Consider the following 10053-nt stretch of genomic DNA (forward strand, 5'->3'; position numbering starts at 1 on the left):
GCAGACGCGCTTCCCACAGCTGCCCCGGGGCCTGCATGTGCTCCTAGTTTGTGCTCAGACGGTGGGCACCGCTCCCAGCTCCCAGAGGGGTGGGTCGTCCCGGGCAGACCTCGCCACCAGCCGCCGCCCGCCTGCCCGCCACAGGCAGCCTCCCCAGAAGGCCCCCACTCCGTGCAGCTGGCCGCCCCCGCCCTCGGTCAGCCCCGTTTCCTGCCCCTCCCTCTCTCCTCCCTCCAGCTGTTTCTCTGGCAGAGTCCTGTCCCATTCAGCCCCCAGTGAGCAAAGAGGGCAGGACAAACCGGGGGTCTCCCTGGGAGCCTCCGGGGGATGAGGATGTTCCGGGGGTGCTGTGCTCTGGGGTCTCTGGGGGGCCCATGAATGAGGGGGTGAACTGCTTTTTTGGGCAAACGGCCCCAGGCAAAGAACAGTGTGACTTCGAGGAAGAAGTTGGGGATCACGCGTCTCCTGCACAACCTCGAGTGACCTGAAGTCAGAGAAGACCTGGGCAAGACCAGCCACAAAGGTATCAAGCTTGGCTCTGACATTGATTGCCCAGAGGAGTCGGGTTGCAGGGGTGGGGGGTGTGGGAAACAGTAATAGAGAAGCTCTTTGGCTCTTGGTAAAATGTAATTTTTGTCAAAATGGAAATAGCTATATTATGATTTTCAGATTTCCAAAGTGATGCATGCCAATTGGAAAAAGCCAGCGAGGTCACCATAGTTATAAAAGGCAGCGAACTCTATGTTTCTTTTCTGTTAATGCTCCCGGCAAGCCTACAAGGGAGGTACTTTCATCGTGCATGTCTTACAGGTGAAGAAACTGAGATTCAGATTGGGGAAGGCACCAGCTCAACGCTGTGGAGTCGGGTAGTGGGGTGCGGAGCTGAAAGTCTGTATAACCCACCTTTTTAGCTGCTGGAATGTCCTACCTCTCAGCTACAGAGAAGAAAGAGGGGTTCTTAACCCAGAGGTGAACCTTCAGGTGCCTCTCTGTGTCACTCACTGACTCACTGACCAACCTGTGATGTTTGTGGAGTGCCTACAATGTACCACCGCATAGGAGCATCTAAATGTGGACACACACACCCTTTTCTGACAGCTTGTGTGGTACCCTATAGTGAAAGTGTTAGTCTCCCAGTCCTACTCTTTGTGATCCCATGGACCATAGCCCCCCAGTCTCCTCAGTCCAAGGAATTCTCCAGGCGAGAATACTGGAGTGGGTAGCCATTCCATTCTCCAGGGGGTCTTCCCAACCCAGGGACCAAACTTGGGTCTCCTGCATTACAGGCAGATTCTTTACGGTCTGTGCCATCAGGGAAGCCCATGTTTGGTACCCTACCTTGTCCTTAACCAGGGATCATGAACCTTCATCTGTATTATCTACTTTCCTCCAATATGCATTTTAAAGGCTGCATGGAGAAGATGGCTTGGGATTTATTAATCATCCCTCCATGTGGTTGCCTCCTTTTTTTTTTTTTCATTATTATAAACAGAGCTGCAGCGGCCACTCCTAATACATCATCTTTGCCTGCGTGTCCTGTGGACAACTTTCCCAAGGTGAAATTGCTGGCTCCAAGGTTTGTGTGTTTTTAAGGCTTTCGAGGCTTTTAGCCGCATTGCCCTAGAAGGTTGAGCTGGCTTGCACTCTCCTGGCCCAATATTGGGGTGTGATATTCTCACAGCCTCATCTACACTGGTTGTCACCTGTCTCCTAAAATTTCCCTGATGGGAAAGGTGAGAATAGCATCTGGCTGCTTGAGTTTTCATTTGTTCCTTCATGCTGAATATCCTCTACAATCCTGTTATTCACTTTTGTGACTATCCTGTTCAAGTCAATCCCCATTTTTTTTTTTTTCTTGCTGGCATGTTTGTCTTTTTTCTCATTGATGTTTAGGAGTTCTTTATATATGAAGGATGTGAATCCTTTGCCAGTGCTAGCTATTGAAAATTCCAGTCCCCCCTCTGCTTTCAAATGAGCATGTTTTAAGTAGGTGAGCCATTTGGACCAGCACTTGGCAAAATTACAGGCAAATAGCACATCATTATACTCAAGTACCTGCTCCTTGCTGTCAGTCTGATCACTCAGACCTATGTAGTTCAGAGAGGCTAGAGAACAAGTGGACGAGTCTCAGGTCTGTCTTCTCTCTCTGTTCAAGTGCCCGGCTCCCAGCTTCCTTTTTGCCACCCCCGACCTCCTCTTCAAGATCAATCTTCCCTGTGGTTCTTGCTGTTGATTTAGACTGAGTTGAATTAGACTCAGGACTTCTCAAAGGGCCATCCTGGCACCATGAGCATCAGTTTTTTTGAGTTAGAATCCCTGAGGATGGAGTGTGGGAGTCTGCATTTTGAACCAGCACCCCTGACAATCTTGAGAACCACCGAGCTGGAATCCTTGATCATCCCCTTTGCCCAGGTTCTTTGCTGGGTTCTTTGCTGCACGCACACTGAGCTGCTTTTTTTCATTCCTAAGCAAATATCTATGCACTTCTGCGAGTCTGCATCTCCTGTGTCAGCAGGAAAAGCCAGGAGGCAATGGTGGAGAAGAAATGAAACTCAGTCTCACACCACAGAAAGTCAGATCACATTAGCAGTCATCCAGCCTGCGGGCTTCGACATTATTTTAAGCCACAGAACGCCTTCCTCCGATGAAATTACATGGAGAAGTGCACTTTAAAGACAGATAAAAGTGACGTTATTCTAGTGGAGGACTCCAGACGGCAGCTCATTGAACCTCACTGTCACTGCTGAAGGGCCTTTAGGAACCTTCATGGCTCTGGGGGGCAGGTTGAAAACTAGAAAATCTACTCCCGATTGTTAAAACACCATCGTTTTTAACCACTGTTGAATTTGCTACGTGACCTTAGGCAAGGTACGCCCGTTCTCTGGCCCTAAGCTTCTTATTTGAAAAAAAGGAGGTTGAATGTTGTATTAGTCAGGGTCACAGTTGCAGTAACAAATAGACCCAATGCGTACAATGGCTCAAAGCAAACAGACATTTGTTATAAGTCAGGCATTTGTGAGTGGAGCCTGGTCCTCTTCCACAGTGAGTCAGTGAGCCACCGCACCTGGCTACTATCCCTTAGACATCATCCCTGAGGAAAGAGTGCATGGGTGAGGGATGTTTGCTTCTTAACTGTTTCCTGCCACACGTGGGAACTGGTCGGGGAACCAGTCTAGGTGCAAAGGAGGCTGTGAAATATAGCTCATGGTTAAGGTGGTTCTTTCCCACCTAGGGCTGTGTACTGTGGAAGGGAGAACGAGTTTCTATGGATGGCTCACCGTCTCCCCCACAAATACGGTGACCTCTTGGGTCCCTTCCAGTCTCTGGTTCTAAATTCTGAATTTTTGTTAGTTGATCTTAGAGTTAACGCAGTGATGTTGGGCCCAGAAATACTTTCCTATCCTCAAGATAATCCCCATCAAATAAACCAAGTAAATGTCTACATTCCAGGCCCCTAAATATGGAGTTTCCTGGAACATGGGCAACTGCCATTCTCTTTCACTCCTGGAAAAAGGAAACAAAAATAACAATGTTATTGAGCTAAGCACTTTTATTGAACCAAAGGTTTTGGTATCCACTATCCCATTAAATCTCTCTACAACCCTCATGGAGAAGCTTCATGATTAGCATTCCCATTTATTTTATTCTTACTTATTTTTGTGTGTGTCACTTGTGTTTATGCTTTTATATTTTTATTAAAAAATTTTTTTTGGCTGCGCTGCATGGCTTTGGGGGGCCTTAGTTCCCTGACCAGGGATCGAGCTTATGCCCCCAACAGTAAAGTGCAGAGTTTCAACCACTGGACTGCCAGGGAAGTCACAGCAATGTTTTTTTTTTTTTTTTTTTTCACATGAAGGAAGTGAGGCTCAGGAGGTGAAGGGACTTGCCCAGGGTCACAGCTCAGAAGCAAAAGAACTGAGATTTGAACTCAGAATATCTCACTCCTGTCCTAGGGTCCCACTGCACACGGGAGTGCTTGTGTACAAGGCTGAGTGTGTGTGAGCGCGTGTGTGCGATAAAGGTCAGAGTTTACCGCGGGCTGTATTTCCCCAGGGTGGGGTATAAGAAAGTGGAAGCGCAGGAATCGTGGTCCAAATCCCCAGAATGGCCCAAGCTTGCTTATTAGAGGGCAGCTGGGTGGGTGTCTTGGGCCAAGGAAGCCCAGCACGACTAAGTACTACAGTCACCAGCCGGAAAAAAGAGAAGGGGGCGGCACGTGAGCACACAGCCTGAGGCCGTCTGTGGGTCCTAGATGTCACTGAGGCTTTGACCTGGCCAGGCACGGAGTAGGTGCTTGTGGATGATTGCCTGTGAATAAACTCCAGGAGCTGGTGATGGACAGGGAAGCCTGGTGTGCTGCAGTCCATGGCTTCGCATAGTCAGACACGACTGAACGGAACTGAACTGAAAACCCACGGGGAGTAAAGGCTGCAGCTATGCGAGAACTCAAGATGGGTCAGGCTCAGCCCCTGCTCTGAAGGTCTTGGGGGAAGGAAGGCAAGCTGGTCACAAAGACTGTTCTTCAGTCACTCAGGCAAAATTTATGAGCCCCTGCTCTTTATCTGGCACTCCCCAAAGCACTTCCTGCTTTTGTGGAACTTTGGAGGGGTCGGGGGTCGTAGTTATGTTTGCCCCCATATTAGATCTGAGGAAAGTGAGGTCCCAACTGGTTGAGTGACATCCCCAAGGTCCCTTGGTGATATTAGGAACCTGGTGTTGATCTGGCCCCCAGGCCAGAATTCCCTATGTGGCCCTGGCTGAGGTCTTGGGCCTGGGGTGCAGGTTGGCAGTCACTTTGTGCTGCTTCTAAGTCCCAGGACATGGCGTTTTTCAGGCAAAATTAGGAGACAGGTTAATTTACTCTTTTGGAATCTCTATATTTTTGCCACGTTGGCACAAGCATGATAGAGAGAGAGTAGCATTTCTTGCCCTGCTGGGTGGAAGCCAGAGGCCTTGTTAATCCTGTTGCTGCTGTCTGGCTGGCACAGACTTTGCAGCCTCAGGCTCTAGAATTCACATCTGTCTCTGCCTTTTTACCTCTTGCCTCCTCTGTGCCCTTATCTCTAAGGGAAGGGATACTCTTAGGGCTGTTGGGGGTTAAACACATATGAATATACAGGAGCACTTCCTGGTGGCTCAGACGGTAAAGAATCTGCCTGCAATGCAGGAGACCCGGGTTCGATGCCTGGGTGGGGAAGATCCCCTGGAGAAGGAAATGGCTACCCATTCCAGTATTCTTGCCCGGAGAATCCCATACACAGGGGAGCTTGGTGGGCAGCAGTCTATGGGGTCCCAAAGAGTCGAACATGACTGAGCAACCAACACACTTTCAGACAGGAGCACAGAGCACATGGCCAGCTTGATGGAGGCACTTCTATTTTTATTCTTGGGGAAGTGGGTATTGATATTTGCCTTTAAATGTCAGGGTTGATGTGGGCATCTTGTGCCTTGTGACCCCAGGTTGCCAGGGCAGGAAAGGTCATTTTGGCTAGGCTCCAGGCTTCGCACCTTGCCCTATGGGCTCTGGTGGGTGGGAAGGGGAGCGCTTCACCCATCATAGACACTCTGGCAACCTTGGAAGTGTCAGCAGCTGAGTCAGCGGGAGGTTTGGGGGGGGGGGGTGGTCAGCTGCTCTTCAGGCACACTGTCAGAATCAGTTCTGCTTTTCTTGGGGGACATGTCTCGGATCCTCTGATCTTAGCCCTGGGATCCCGCTGAGGGCAGCTCTTGTGCAAGGAGGTGGGGGCATAGGGTGATTGGATGCTCAGTTTTCCCTGCTGGGGGTCATGGGTCAGAGAGACTGGAGGGCTGGTGGGGTGCAGCCAGGTAGACCCAGGCTCTGCTCCTGGGAACCAGTTACCTCCGGGAGCTGGGGCAAGTCACATGACCTCTCTGAGTCTCAGTTTCCTTTTGTCTCAGAATTTTTTTAAAAGATATTTTTTGATGTGGACCATTTTTAAAGTCTGTATGGAATTTGTGACAATATTGCTTCTGCTTTATTAGCCACCAGGGAAGTCCTTTTTGGCTCCAAGGCACGTGAGACCTTAGTTTCCCGGTCAGGGAGCGAACCTGCAACTCCCGCATTAGAAGGCGCAGTCTTAACCACTGGACCACCAGAGGACGCCCCATCCGAGTTATTGAGAGAACATCTGCCATGCTCAGTCAGTGATCTGGGGTGGTGTTTAGGGACAGGGGACATTCAAAACATGCCCATCCCTTGTTACTGGGATTTGTTCGAACATTTGTCAGAATCTATGATTTCCTGGGTGTGGAATGAAGAGCTCAGATAGTCAGTGTACGAGGCTGCTGCTGCTATAACAACCACTGCTGACTGTGGTTTCAAACAATATACATTTATGATCTAGGCTTTCTGGAGCTCAGAAGTCTCCAAAGAGTTTCACCCACACCTTTGCAACCTAGAGCTTATTGCTAAAGTCACTCCCATCAGTCATTCAGTGTGCAGACTCCCACAGGAGCAAAGAGGGCGTAGCTTTGATTGGGGAAATCGGGAAACAGTGTCTGGTGATGGGAGCATATATTTGATCTGGTTCCAAGGGTGAGTTGGCTTTGAGTGCCTGGAGGAAAAATTGGCCAGAAATGAAAGATATTTCTGGCTGGGAGAGTGCCATGAGCAGAGGTTTGGAGGTTTGACGTGTGTGGGGTATCTGGTGTGGCGGGTGGAAGCGCGGAGCGACCGGAGGCAGTCTGGATGTTCCGGAGGGCCTCAAAGGTCCCATCCAACTTTCTGGGTGGTCCAGTATCCTCCATTTCACCGGAGCAGCATCTTTTTGTCCCCTGACCTTGCCCTCCCCAAACTCGGTGCTTAAACTCAAACATTTGGACCATCGAAGATTCCAGGCGATCCCAAGATAATTGAGTTTGAAATTCCAACTTGGCAGAAGGGTATGTTGGTTTGTGGATTTATCTCCTGGATTGTCTGGCCCAGAAACCAGTTCAGAGGGGAGAATATTTCTCTGCATTGGTGGCTTTCTGGACTGGATGTTGGGTCTCCTCCCCTAGGCTGCCCAGGACTTGCTGATATCTGTAGGCATCGAGCTTGGGACAAACAAGGGCCTTCCTTCAGGGTTAAAGAGAGTGATTTAGGATGACAGCTGTGGCTGGCACGGGACGTGTTTCCTGGGGGAGAGGGCCACTGCCCGCTGGTGCCAGATGAACAGGCTGGGCATTGAAGGGTCTGCTGCGTCCCTGTTGCCAGGGGTAGAGCTGACTGACATCAGAGCGGGTCCTCTGGGAGCATCGGCAATCCTCAGTCTCTGTTATGACAGATGTGGCTCATGGGGGCCTCTTCAGCCGTCAGGGATTTGGGCCAGGAAGAAAAAGGACGTCCCTTGATTGAGAAAAGAGTGGCCACCCAGGGTAGAAGCAGGACTCTGCCGGCTCGCCGACCTGTCCTGAAACCTGTTCCTGCCCTCGCTGGCTGTGAGACCTCAGAAAGGACATTGAACTTCTCTGAGCCTCAGTTTCCACCGCTGTAAACTGGGAGTGATAAAAGGACTTTCCTCATGGTGCAGGTGGGCATTGGATGCTTTGTGTGAGATGCTGAGTGGTACAGAGTTGGGGCTGAAAACCAAATATGGCTTGAACATAAGGGGCCTGGCTCAGATGTCGGGGGGAGCTGTTGGGAACCAGAAGTCCTGAGCCAGGAGAGGCTAGAAATGCCAGGGATGGAGGGTGCCAGGATCAGAGCCTCACCCCGGCTTCCCTTCCCCCACTTGCTAGTGTGGCCTGAAAACACGGCAGGGTCTGGGAGGAGACCTCAGATCACCATCCCTCCTTTCCTGGGGGGCGGTGGGGCCTGGCCGGCTTTCATGGGCCTCTCTTTCTCTGTGTTTCCTCATCTCCTGTGAAAAATCCCAGACATGAAGGGAAATCAGAAGCAGGGTTCTGGGGAAGGGCAGGGTGGCTTCCCAGAGCCTGGCTGGGCGACGCCCTTTATCTGCCCATCACGGATTCCCGGTGGGCCTGGTATCCATCAGCCTGGGGCCTGGGGTCTCCTCCCTGTCTCTGGGCCGGCCTCTGCTCCATGCATCCTGTCTGCTCCATATTCTCGGCCTCTCCCCGTTCTGGCAGCTCACATTTTCCGGGGGGCTGGGAAGCCAGCAGCACCCCAAAGTTCCTCTTTCTAGGAGTTTTTAAAAACAAGTTTATTATCTTCGGCTATGCTGGGTCTTCATTGCTGCAGGCTTTCCTCTAGTTGTGGTGGGTGGAGGTTGCTCTCTAATTGTGGTGTGCAGGCTTCTCATTGAGGCGGCTTTAGGTGCTAGGGCTTCTGTAGTTACGGCACGTGGGCTCAGTAGTTGAGGGGCACAGGCCTAGTTGTTCCTCGGCATGTGAGATCTTCCTGGATCAGGGATCGAACCTGTGTCTCCTGCACTGGTAGTCAGATTCTTTACCACTGAGCCGCCAGGGAAGCCCTCCAAGAGCTTTACGTGTTGTTTCCACTGCCTGAAGGGATTGGTAGTTTTCACTCACCAAGGCTTGGCTGGACTTTTCCCCAGTCCTGCTTCCTGCTGCCAAGATCCTCTTTGGGGACCAGTCGTCCCTCTCTTGGTATCATGCACACTCATCACAAAAGTTGGAGATGGGGCAAAGGGCCCTATTTTACAGCCGAGGAAACAGAGGCCCAGAGGGACTATGGGTGCTCGCCCCTCCCTTCCATTCCCCAATTCACAGCTTCCCTTTCTGCTTTGGGAACATCTCCCAACCCTCAGTGAAAGTGAAAGTCGCTCAGTTGTATCCGACTCTCTGCGACCCCATGGACTGTAGCCCAGCAGGCTCCTCTGTCCGTGGGATTTTCCAGGCAAGAAGACTGAAGTGGGAAGGTGTTCCCTTCTCCAGGGGATCTTCCCAACCCAGGGATCGAACCCAGGTCTCCCGAATTGCAGGCGGATTCTTTAGTGCCACAGAGGCATGCACTGGTTGCGCAAAAAGCCAGTGAAAGCCTCAGCGGCCCTGGCCTTCTGTCCTTGAGTGGGGCTCACAGAGTATCAATTCAGTTTGGTGTTAGGCAGACCTGGGTTCGCATCCTGAGTCGCTTGAGGACCAGCTCGGTGACCTTGGGTCGGCTCCTGTCTCTCACCTGTAAACAAGACTGATGGCAGGTTCTTCCCTGAGTCATGGGGGTGAGAACGAAAGGAGATGATCCATGTAAAGCGCTTAGCAGTGGGGCCTGCACTTAGTGGGTCCCTGCAAAGACTTCTGGGCCCTAAAGATGAGGTGCCTGGCGGGTCCTCTGTAAATACTTTCTGAAATGAGATTGACTTCTTTAATCACCCTCTTCTGCGCCAATCCCCAGTCTGTTAGCAGCTGTTTTTTTTTTTTTTTTTTTTTCTTTTCTTCCTGTAAAGGATGAGGCTCAGTTAGAGACTGAGATCAGAGAGGTTAATTGGCTTCCTAAGGCCACACAGCTCATAATGAAGGGAGTCAGGCTGCCGATGCCTACGTTGGACTGGACACCTCAAGAGCTCAAGAGCTGTTCCTATCTTCCTGTTCCTCCGTCCAGAGCCCACCCGCCCTCCTCCTCTGTGATTTCCAGTTCTTTCCACTGATGTCACACTCTCCCTACACCAATTAGGGTTAGCTCACGTATCTTCCCTGGTGGCTCAGTGGTAGAGAATCTGCCTTCAGTACAGGAGCCGCAGGACACTTGGGTTTGATCCCTGGATCGGGAAGATCATGGCACCCCACTCCAGTATTCTTGCCTGGAGAATCCCCGTGTACAGAGGAGCCTGGTGGGCTACAGTCCATGGGGTTGCAAAGAGTCAGACACCACTGAAGCAACTTAGCAGGCACATGTCTTCCATAGCTCGATCGAAACATGAATGAATCTCACGCGCCATTCCTCAGAAGCCTGTTCTCATCTAGACATTCCACTGAAAACGAAAGGGATCTACTCCTTCACCTTGAGGCATCAGCAGCTGATGACAGCTGGCAGGAGAGGGGTTGGTGGGCCGGCTGCCTCCAGCCAGCATGGAGCATCCTCCATGGTGGACCCCTAGGCTCTGCACACAGGTGAAGGGGAGGGGAGGCTCT

General features: G+C 51.2%; 1 protein-coding gene across 9 annotated transcripts in view; it reads left to right on the forward strand.

Annotated features, from left to right (window-relative positions):
* The first annotated feature begins 263 nt into the window (after positions 1 to 263).
* The window catches only part of CMKLR1 (chemerin chemokine-like receptor 1), a 78465-nt gene continuing 68675 nt past the window's right edge, over positions 264 to 10053 (forward strand). For 6 of the 9 annotated variants that reach the window (XR_006056719.2, XR_006056720.1, XM_060400820.1 and 3 more), the window contains exon 1: positions 264 to 523. The gene's annotated coding sequence lies outside the window, so the exon portion shown is untranslated. Of the gene's footprint in view, positions 524 to 669; positions 805 to 1492; positions 1577 to 10053 lie in introns of those variants that run through there. The other 3 variants (XM_060400819.1, XM_042234735.1, XR_006056721.1) reach the window with 2 other exon arrangements.

Source organism: Ovis aries, chromosome 17 (assembly GCF_016772045.2).
Source record: "Ovis aries strain OAR_USU_Benz2616 breed Rambouillet chromosome 17, ARS-UI_Ramb_v3.0, whole genome shotgun sequence".
Lineage (NCBI taxonomy): Eukaryota > Metazoa > Chordata > Mammalia > Artiodactyla > Bovidae > Ovis > Ovis aries.